Below are 10,909 nucleotides of genomic sequence, written 5' to 3'. Positions count from 1 at the left end.
CTTTGCCCAATTCACAATAAAGTGTTTTTTGAAGTAAAATGGCATAGGGTTTTAGACTTGTAGTTATGTTGATATGTAGAAGCTGAGTTTATGAAAAATGTTTTTTTGTTATAATGAATAACTATTTCTGTTGAAACACTGTGAAAAATTTTATAGACAGCCATTGTGATATCACCTCTTTGACAATGTCACCCAGAGAGGTCTGCACTCACTGCATCCCACCTAAGAACACCACTGATTGAACATTTGTTCTGTACACGGCACATGGAAAGGTCTTATTCACTGGGAGGGGTGATTTACACATATGCACACACACAGCAGTCTTTATATATAATAATCAGTATAAGTAATATTTGTCAGCTGCCTTTATGATATGCATTCTGTTGAGCTGTATTGTATGAGGTTGTGTGAGTTTAAAAGTACAAATATTGATTTGTTTAAAAGGAAGTCCACCTCCATGATAGGATTGCTGAAGACAAATGGGTGCTTAAGCAAATGTGGTGAAGAAAGCTGATGGTGCCCGGCTATCAAAAGAGATAGTGTCTGGGGTCTTAAAGGCTTGAAGGTGAACAAGCGGCCATCTAGCTCAGAAGCAAATAAGCCCACATGGAAGAAGCACACCGGCCAGTGCGATCACGAGGTGACCAAGGGACCAGGTATAAGGCATCATGCAAAAAAAAAAAAAAGATTTAAGTGTGTGTATGTATGTGTATATGTATACATGTATGTGTATATATGTATATGTATATATATATATATCATATAAAATGAAGGGGGAAGTGCAGAGTGGAGACCCAAGGCCCAAGTGTCGACCAATGGAGATCCCCTCATAGAGGGGTTTAGGAGAGGAGATGGGTTAATTAGGGTGTGAGGTAGTATCGATGAAGAACACTGCTTTCCCCCAGATCCTGGATGCTTCCTCCCCCCAACTACCATGATCCGAATTCTACCTTGCAGGGCTGGATAGGACAGAGGCTGTACACTGGTGCATATGAGGGTTGGAGGTACAGGGAATCCAGGGTGGATGATACCTTCAGGACCAAGGGTGTGAGGGACGATGCTGGGAGAGTGGAGGGTGAGTGGGTTGGAAAGGGGGAACTGATTACAAGGATCCACATGTGACCTCTTCCCTGGGAGAGGGACAGCAGAGAAGGGGGGAAGGGAGACTCCGGATAGGGCAAGATATGACAAAATAACGATGTATAAATTACCAAGGGCATATGAGGGAGGGGGGAATGGGGAGGGAGGGGGGAAAAAAAGAGGACCTGATGCAAGGGGCTTAAGTGGAGAGCAAATGCCTTGAGAATGATTGGGGCAGGGAATGTATGGATTTGCTTTATACAATTGATGTATATATATGTATGGATTGTGGTAAGAGTTGTATGAGTCCCTAATAAAATGTAAAAGAAGAAAAGAGAAAAAAATGATTAGGGCAAAGTCTGTACAGATGTGCTTTATACAATTTATGTATGTATATGTATGAACTGTGAAAAGAATTGTATGAGCCCCAATAAATTGTTAAAATAAATAAAAAAATACAAAATAAAAAATAACATATTCAAAAAAAATAAAAGGAAGTCCAATTAAGACAACTATTATACAAATTATCGATTAACCACTCAAACTAGCGATGCTTTAGTGCTTCGGACATGTTGTCAGAAGAGACCAGTCCTGGGAAAGGACATCATACTGGTAAAGTGATGGGCCAGTTAAAATGAGGAAGAGTGTCAAAGAGATGGACTGACAGTGGCTATAATAATGAACCCACACATCACAAAGATTGTGAGGAAGGTGCAGGACCAGACAGTGTTTCTTTTTGTTGTGCGCAGTCTTTATGAGTCAGAGCTGGCTCAACACTACCTAAAAATCAAAGATGAGTCTTTGCATGTTTGTGAATCTTTCCATTCCCCAAGCACATACTGCACACTTATTTACAAGGTTGTGTCACACAGATTCGCGATAAGTCGGTATCCACTTGATGGCAGTGTGTTTGGTGTGATCACACACTAGTAATTCACTGGGGGATAAGGCAGTTTTTCCAGTGAATTTGAGATATTTCAAATAATATTCTAAAATAGTGATAAGTTAGGTATGTCGCTAATAGGAAAATATTCTGAGACCTTGAGAAGCTAAAGTTATATTCTAAATCTTTAAAAGCCCAAGACATAAAGTTATAGTAAATATTTAGTTGACAGAAACATGTATTAAATTCTAATATATTTGCCAGCCTTCCTTTGGGTTAAATATTACCCTTCCTATAGTGGCCTTTTAAAATGCAAAGGCGCCTGGAGAGTTAATCTGTTACATCAATATCACATTAGTGATTATTTTTTTCCTCTGGCAGAAGGTGACCAGAGCACCGTGAATATACAACAGGTTAGTAATGGGGAGGGAGGGTACATAGATGAATTTCAGAAAGAAAGTCCATCTACTTTATAGTTTTGCTGAGAGCATGATAATACTTTTCTTTTTTACATTTCATCTGAAGTATTTTACCAATCAGCAACTTCAATTTCTTCTGCATGTCTTTACCACAAAGCTCAATAACCTTTTAAAACACAAAACAATTTTCCTCTTAGTAACAAAGTGGCCTGTTGAATTTATATAATCCGTTCACTATAATGCTTGCTTGCAATTTAAAAATGAATCATAAATAAATATCTGCTCTACACTTTGAAAGATATTTTGAACCAGATGGTTTACTTATATTTTAGGTAAGTATTCATATGTCATTAGCAGTTGTTGTCATTATGAACAAATCTTCACAATGATTTCCAATTAAAGATTGCAGTGGCAAAATATTTGTTTTTCCCTGAAAAGGGCATCTATTAGCAAGCTGTAAATTAGACACAGGAGAATAGGGGTCACATCCCGGACTCCTGATTTTTCTCTTTGTCCTCCTGGGCCTGGATCTTGAGCTCCTCGTCAAGGCGCTCCTTTGCACGGACCATGCTGGACTACAGGTAGAAGAAGTCACCCACTGATTTGTCATTTACCTTGAACAAATGTTCATAATTCTTTTGGATGTCCTCAGGTCTCAGCTTGGCGACGCTGAGGATCTGCTGGGCTTCCAGCAGGCTGAGGCTTGATAGGTTGGTGACTGGCCCGGCCCAGGCATCAGCAGCTGCCCGGCTGGCTACAAACTCCTGCTGAAGGGTCCGGGAAAAGGCTCTGCCAACCCTCTGCACGCTCATCACGATGATCTGGGCTAGGTACTTGGCCACGGTAGCCGCTCTGCCACTAGGGACGGCCTCTGACTTCCGTGGCCTGGTTGGTCCCAACTCAAGGATGGCCATGGCAAAATATTTTTTTAGCCTTAAATATAGCATGTCCTTTTTAAAACTAGTTAAGGATTTAGTGAAACTTCCGAAATTTTTATAAAATCACTCTTCCACCAAATTTTCCAAAACTACTAATAATAGCGCCCATTAATATCCAATACCTGCAAAGTTTGTTAAAAAATTAATACAAGTGCTAGTGAATCTTAATATTGTTTTGCTTCCTGTATCATTGGTTTCTATCACAATTATTTTCATTACAACTTTCTCTTATATTTTCTCCTTATATTTTCACGTAATTAGTGAAATATTACTGAATATAACATTCAAATTATATATAATAATCCTTTATTTTATATATCAAAACAAAGTCACGATTCATATTTCTTCGCAGCTTTAACGACAAGAAAGCTATTATAGTGGTTTGACTATGTAGGATTGGCATTTGGAAGCTTCTTCATACCAATTATGTTTTTGTTTCTATGCTTTGGACTCATAATAAAACAATCTGATAGAGCAGAACTATCCCAGTATGGGAGCACACCACCAGGTCTTTTTCTCTCACAGAGCCTCTGTGTAGATTTGAACTGCTAAATTTGGATTAGTAGCCCAGTGTTTGGTTTAGCTGGTGCACCATCAGAGATTATTAGAGATAAAAGTAAATAGCAAAATAGAAGATACATAGCATATATAACCTTAAGTGTGTATTTGTTTTGCATAGTATTGATATAATTTAATCTTATTCTATTGTGATATACATGAAGCAATTAATTTATTAACTGTGTGATATAGTATGATACACCTTAGTCAGTAAATTGGTGCAGCAATAAATTTACCTTAATAACTATATAAACCCCAAAGCTGGTGACCTTTGAGTCAAATCCGACTCAAAATATACAGGTGAGTGAGTTTGTTATGTATTTTGTAGCCATGATTTTACATATTTTTTTGAAAATACCGTTTTAGTTTAAATAAAATTACTTTTTAAATTTAAAATTTGTGGTTTGTCCTGGAAAAGTAAAGTAGAATGAATAAAGATATAGATGAAACAAGGTCAACTACAAATTGTTGAATTTGAGGATGAGGTTATGAGACCACAATTTCTTCTAATTTTGCTTTGGTTTGATATTTTCTAAGAAAACGTTACAAAAATTTAAATATATTTAGTTCAGTAATAACTCAAATTTGTAAGGTTTGCTTATATTTATGATAGTAACCATATTTTAAGATGAGAATTTCAAAAGGTTTAATTATTAAGTTACATTTAGGTACGGCGAAATTGGTTCCAAAATCTATGTACAATACAAAGAAGTGTAGCTGGGCCCTGCACCATTCTCACAATTATTTCCATGTTCGAGCTGATTGTTTCAGTTACTGGGTCAATCTATTCCACTTAGGGACTTGTTGTTTGTGTTTTTTTTAATCCTCTCATTCGCTAATCATGATGCCCTTCTTGAGGAAAGTTAGAAATTTAGTGAAATTTTCAATAATTTTTGATCACTCTTACACCTGATTTCCCTAAACTATTAATCAAGGAAATGGTCTTTCCTGATAACATGTCCAAAATTTGTAAGACAAAGTCTCTGTGTCTTTGATTCTAAAGAATAATCTGGCTATACTTCCACAAAGATACTTTTTTTCTATTCTGAAAGTCCATGGTTCTTTCAATAGCTTTTGTCAACACCATTATGCAAATACACTAATATTTCTTCAGTCTTCTGTATTTATTGTTTAGCTTTTATGCATAAGAGACCATGGAAGATAACATAGATTGAGTAAGGTACACGTTAGTTTTGAAAGTGTCATCTTGCTTTTTAATACATTAAAAACAGTCTTCATTCAAAAACATGCAATCAAATTGATGTGAAGGAGCACAGACAAAGTGGAGACCAAAATCTGATTATAAGATACTTGGGAAGTCTCTCACAGAAGAGTCATATGGAAGGGAATATATATCCAGGGCGTAGTATATCACTGATGAAACACAAAATTAACCTCTAGTTCTTTAATATTCCCCCCTCACTATTATGGCCTTAGTTTTCCTCACAAGTTTTTCTAGACCTGTGTATATTTATTTGTATAATTAAGATCATTTGGTGCATGAACTTCAAGATAGATAAAACCCTTAGAAAGAATAATGGTAATAATGATTCCCTGAGGGCATAGGAAGAGGGGTTGGAGAAGATGGGTAAGGGTAACTGTTAGCAATGATGACTATATAACTCCACTCGAGGGGAATGGACAACAGAATTGTAGGTAAATGGATACACTGAATGATATAAAATATGGCAATAATAATATATAAAATATTAAGGGTGCAGGAGGGTCATAGGGTGCGGGGGGAAGGAAAAGGGGAGCTGATATCAAAGAGTTCAAGAAAAAATAAAATTTTTGAAAATGATGGTGGCAGTAATTATAAAACAAAGCTTGTTCTATTGAAACTATGGATTGCTATAATATCTGTAAGAGCTCCCAATAAAATGATTAGAAAAAAAAATATCTTCACAGATATTCCCAGTGCACTGCATCCTTTAATTTCCTGATTGCTGATTCTATGGATATTGTTTGTTGATACAATGAAATTGAAATCCTTCACAACCTCAATACTTTCTCCATTTGTCATGATTTTATCTATTGGTCCGATTTTTAGTATTTATGTTTTTGTAGGTTGAAGTTGTATTTTAGCCTGTAGTTTTTTTTTATCTTCATCAGTAAGTGCTTCAAGTCCTCACTTTTAGAAAGCAGAGGTTTGTCATCAACACATTCCAGATTAATTGATGGGTTCAATCCTGATGCCCTGCTTTTCTTCATATAGTCTACCTTTTTTAGATTGTTTTCTCATCATATAGAAAGAATAAGTATGGTAAAAGGATGCAATAGTATCACATACATTCCCTGATTTTAAACCTTGAAACAACACTCTTTTGTTCTAATAACATTCTTCTATAATTTCCATTCTTTGCAATGTTATCCACAATTTGCTATGATCCATGCAGTCTAATACATTTGTGCACTAAAGAAAACAGAGGTAAACATATTTCTGGAGACCTTTACTTTCAACCAAAATCCATTTAAAATCATCCTTTGTTCCAAGTAATTTTCTATATAGGATTTGAATTTATATAAGTTCTCTGTCAGTATACAGCTGAAAAAAACAATTAAAAGTTATTTTTAGGACATGTTTACTTTCAAGTGATATTAATAATATTGTTTTATTATTTCCAACATTCTGTTGGAACATCTTTCTTTGGAATGGACAAAATATGGATCTTTACCAATTGGTTGGTCAGGTAGTTGTTTTAAAATTTTTCTTGGCATACATGTGTGAATGCATCCAGTGTTGCATTCATATTTTGAAATGTCTTAATTATGTTGTATCTTGTCAATTCCTGGAGCCTAATTTTTGGACAGTTATTTCATTAGAGCTTGAAATTCCTTCTTCAATACCATTGGCTCTTGATTAAATGCTACCTTCTCAAACAGATAAACTCTACAATTGTTTGTGTTAGAGTTACGCTGTGAATTCCTTCTGTTTTCTTTTGATGCTTTTAGCTTCATTCAGTATTTTGCCTATAGAATTGTTCAGTCTTGTAACTTGAGCTCTCAATTTGTGCTTTAGTTCTTTCACTGAAATAAATGCTGGACTACTTCTTTCCCTTTCTTTCTTTTGTCTTCTTGAACTTCCCTTTGAAAACACATGTTAAACTCTTTATCACAGGTGATATTTTGGATCTCCTAGGCAATTTTTAATTCTATCGATCGAGCAATCAATCGAATGATCTCTCTTCAACTGAGCTATAATTAACATACCATACAGTTCAGTAGTTCGATCATATCAATAAGGCCTATGCAATCTTCACCACAATCAACTTTGAAACTTCCCTGCCCGTGCTTCCACACATGGATTTTGGGTCCTATTCCCCCCACCTTGCTTTTCTGTGTTCTTAGGCAATCATCAAGTTTGGTCAAAGTTAGCAGACTCTATTACATGAATTGTTAACTTGTATATCCCCAAGATGTGGGTGATTGATTACTAGTTACACATCTTTTGCGAGTTGGAGATATGGCATTATTTTCAGTAACCCCCATTGACAAGGGTAGACTGCCTGGTAGAGTGAGCATGGAAAAAACAACAACAAAAAAACATATATTTGTTGGTCCCAGGTCACCATTCATTAGGAACACTCAGAGCAGTAGATCTGAAAGCAGTCAAAGTCCAATGGCCACCCATTCCTTAACCTTGGAAGAGGCATTTTCGGCTTCATCTTACACTATGGCATTTCAACTTAAAGTTCAAGGGTGTTTCTATTCCTTGGTTCTGTAATGAGTGAGTTTAAAGTAATGTCCAATTATTTCAGTGGAGTTTCCAATTTGGGTCTTTCTGGAGTGGTCTATTACATGTGTTGTGTACCTCAGAAGTTGTCTATAGCACATTGTCTGGGTCACTGGGGTTTGGTTTTAAAGTATGATATAAATGCCCAATTAAGAACCTAATATGGGGTTCACTTTCGCTTTGGGGTCTCTACAAGCAATACTAAATATTGTCCCAATTAAGAGAGCTCCACTTGATGCATTCACCATCTGAAGTACAATAGCCCCTTCCATTGCAAACAGGAGCTCCCTGTGCTCTTGAACTGATCTCCCTGTAAAGCTCATGGATTTCTGTCATAGAATTCTCTGTTGATTTGGGTTTACTGTAGAACACTGCTATATAGCACAAATTAATTAGTAATCTCCCCCCACATGGGAAACTGACCCCATCTCTCTTGAGGTATTTTTTAAGGGGGCAATAAATAGTTTATGGAAGCGGGGTATGCACAGTACCTCATTGGATTTTTGTGATTAACTAATTTCACTCAGCATAATTATTTCTAGATTCCTCCATGTTATGTGATATTGCATAGTTTCAACACTTTTTAGGGATTCATAGTACTCCATTGTGTGTATGTACTACAATTTTTTTAACTACTCTTCAACTTATAGGAATCTGGGTTGTTTCCAACTTCCTGCTGCTAAGAATATGGGAAAACATGTTTCTGTTCTTTCTTTTGTTCTTTAGGGTAGATATTTGTATGTCATATGCTATTTCTATTTCCAGTTATTTCAGGTAGCACTATATCAGTTTCCATAATGGTTGTAAAAGTAATATCGAGTGTATGAAAGTTTCAATCTCACCAGATGTTATTCTCTCCCTCTCTTCTCTGCCTTTTTTTAAAATGTGGCTATCAGTGTGGGTGTAAAGTGATACTTCATAGTTGTTTTGTTTTGCATCTCCCAGATGGCTCTCCTGATGTGTTTGTCAATCATTCAAGTGTCTTTTATGGTGAATTCTCTGTCCATGTCATTTGCCCACCTTTTAAATGGATTATTTGTTTTCTTTGTTTTAATTTTCTTCAGTTTCACCCTGAACTTATATATGAGCAATTCATGGTCTAGTCCCAAGCTCATTTTATTGCTGATATTGAGCTTCTCCATCATTTCTTTTCACAGATGTGCTCAATTTGATTTCTGTGTATTCCATCTGGGTAAGTCAATGTGTATGCATGAAGTTTGGTATTTTGTTTCTTCTAGTCTTTTTAAAAAATTTTAAAACATTTTATTAGGGACTCATACAACTCTTATCACAATCCACACATGTACATAAATCAATTGTATAAAGAACATCTGTACATTCTTTGCCCTAATCATTTTCAAAGCATTTGCTCTCCACTTAAGCCCTTTGCATCAAGTCCTCTTTCCCCCTCCCTCCCTGCTCCCAGATCCCTCATGAGCTCTTGATAATTTATAAATTATTATTTTGTCATATCTTGCCCTACCTGGAGTCTCCCTTCACCCCCTTTTCTGTTGTCCATCCCCCAGGGAGGAGGTCACATGTAGATCCTTGTAATCGGTTTCCCCTTGCCAACCCACTCACCTTCTATCCTCCCAGTATCGCTCCTCATACCCCTGGTTCTGAAGGTATCATCCACCCTGGATTCCCTGTGTCTCCAGCTCCTATCTGCACCAGTGTACAACCTCTGCTCTATCCAGGCTTGCAAGTTAAAATTCGGATCATGGTAGTGAGGTGGGGTTGGGGGGGAGGAAGCATTTAGGAACTGGAGGAAAGCTGTATTCTTCATCGGTGCTACATTGCACCCTGACTGACTATTCTCCTCCTCCAGACCCCTCTGTGAGGGGATGTCCAGTGGCCGACAAATGGGCTTTGGGTCTCCACTCTGCACTTCCCCTTTCATTCACTATGGTAAGATTTTTTTTTTGATGATGCCTTATACCTGATCCCTTTGGCACCTCGTGATCTCACAAGCTGGTGTGCTTCTTCCATGTGGGCTTTGTTGCTTCTGAGCTAGATGGCCGCTTGTTCACCTTCAAGCCTTTAAGACCGCAGACACTATTTCTTTTCATAGCTGGGCCCCATCAGCTTTCTTCACCACATTTACTTGTTCATCGGCTTTGGATTCAGCAGTTGTGTCGGGAGGGTAAGCATCATAGAATGCCAATTTAATAGAAGAAAGTATTCATGCATTGAGGGAGTGCTTGAGTAGAGGCCCAAAGGTCCTTCTGCCACCTTAGTACCAAACCTATAAATATAGGCACATAGATCTATTTCCCCATCCTCATATATATATTTGCATGTACATGTCTTTATCTAGACCTCTATAAATGCCCTTTGCCTCCTAGCTATTTCCTCTATTTCCCTTGACTTTCCTCCTGCCCCCCTATCATGCTCCGTCCCCACCTGGGTTACAGCTATACCTCTTCTTTATGTTGCATTACCCTTGATCATTCCCTACCAGGCCTTCCACTCCCCCCTCACCACCAATTTGGATCCCATGTTGTTCTCTTGTCCCTGGGTTTGTTAACACCACTTCCTTAGCCCCCACCTCCCCTTATCCCAATTCCCTCTGGAACTGTCGGTCCCATTGTTTTTCCTCCAGATTGTTCATCCAGCCTATCTTATTTAGACAGACTTGTGGAGATAATAACATGCACAAACACAAGACAGGAAAACAAAGCAACATTATACAACAAAACAACAACAACAAACCACTGACAAAGAACACTGAATATAATTTTAAAAACATGCAGTGATACATCAACTAGCAGCTGCAAAATTCAAACAGGATAAAAAAGAATACATGGAATGAGGGATATCCTTTTTGACAGCAAATGAAACTGCTTAAATAAATCACAGAGAGGTTGATTTCTGTTTTATTGACTAAGGAAAGGCATTCAACTGTGTGAGTCATAACAAACTATGAATAACACTGAGAATAATTGAAATTTCAGAGCACTTAACTTTGTCCATGGGGAACACATAAATAGACAAAGAAGAATTCAAATACTGCATGGTTTAAAATCTGGAAATGTGTTAATATTGTATCTTTTCACCTGAAATATTCAATCCATATATTGTTGCTATTGTTGTTTGGTGCTGTCGGGTTGATTGTGACATATAGTGACCTTTATTCAACAGAAGGAAACACTTCCAAATCCTAAACCATCTTCAATATTGTTGTTATGTGTGAGCCCAATGATATAGTCACTGTGTCAATTTCATTGTGGGTCTTCTTTTTACTATTTTTCTACTTTAGTAAGCATGATGACATCTTCCAGGGACTTGTCTCTCCTAA

General features: G+C 37.1%; 1 pseudogene; it reads right to left on the bottom strand.

Annotated features, from left to right (window-relative positions):
• Positions 1 to 2,864: 2,864 nt before the first annotated feature.
• Positions 2,865 to 3,296, bottom strand: LOC142433611 (mitochondrial import inner membrane translocase subunit TIM16 pseudogene; annotated as a pseudogene).
• Between the last annotated feature and the right edge of the window lie 7,613 nt (positions 3,297 to 10,909).

The sequence above is a fragment of the Tenrec ecaudatus genome, chromosome X (assembly GCF_050624435.1).
Source record: "Tenrec ecaudatus isolate mTenEca1 chromosome X, mTenEca1.hap1, whole genome shotgun sequence".
In the NCBI taxonomy this organism is placed as follows: Eukaryota; Metazoa; Chordata; class Mammalia; order Afrosoricida; family Tenrecidae; genus Tenrec; species Tenrec ecaudatus.
This window is presented reverse-complemented; position numbering and strand designations above follow the sequence as displayed.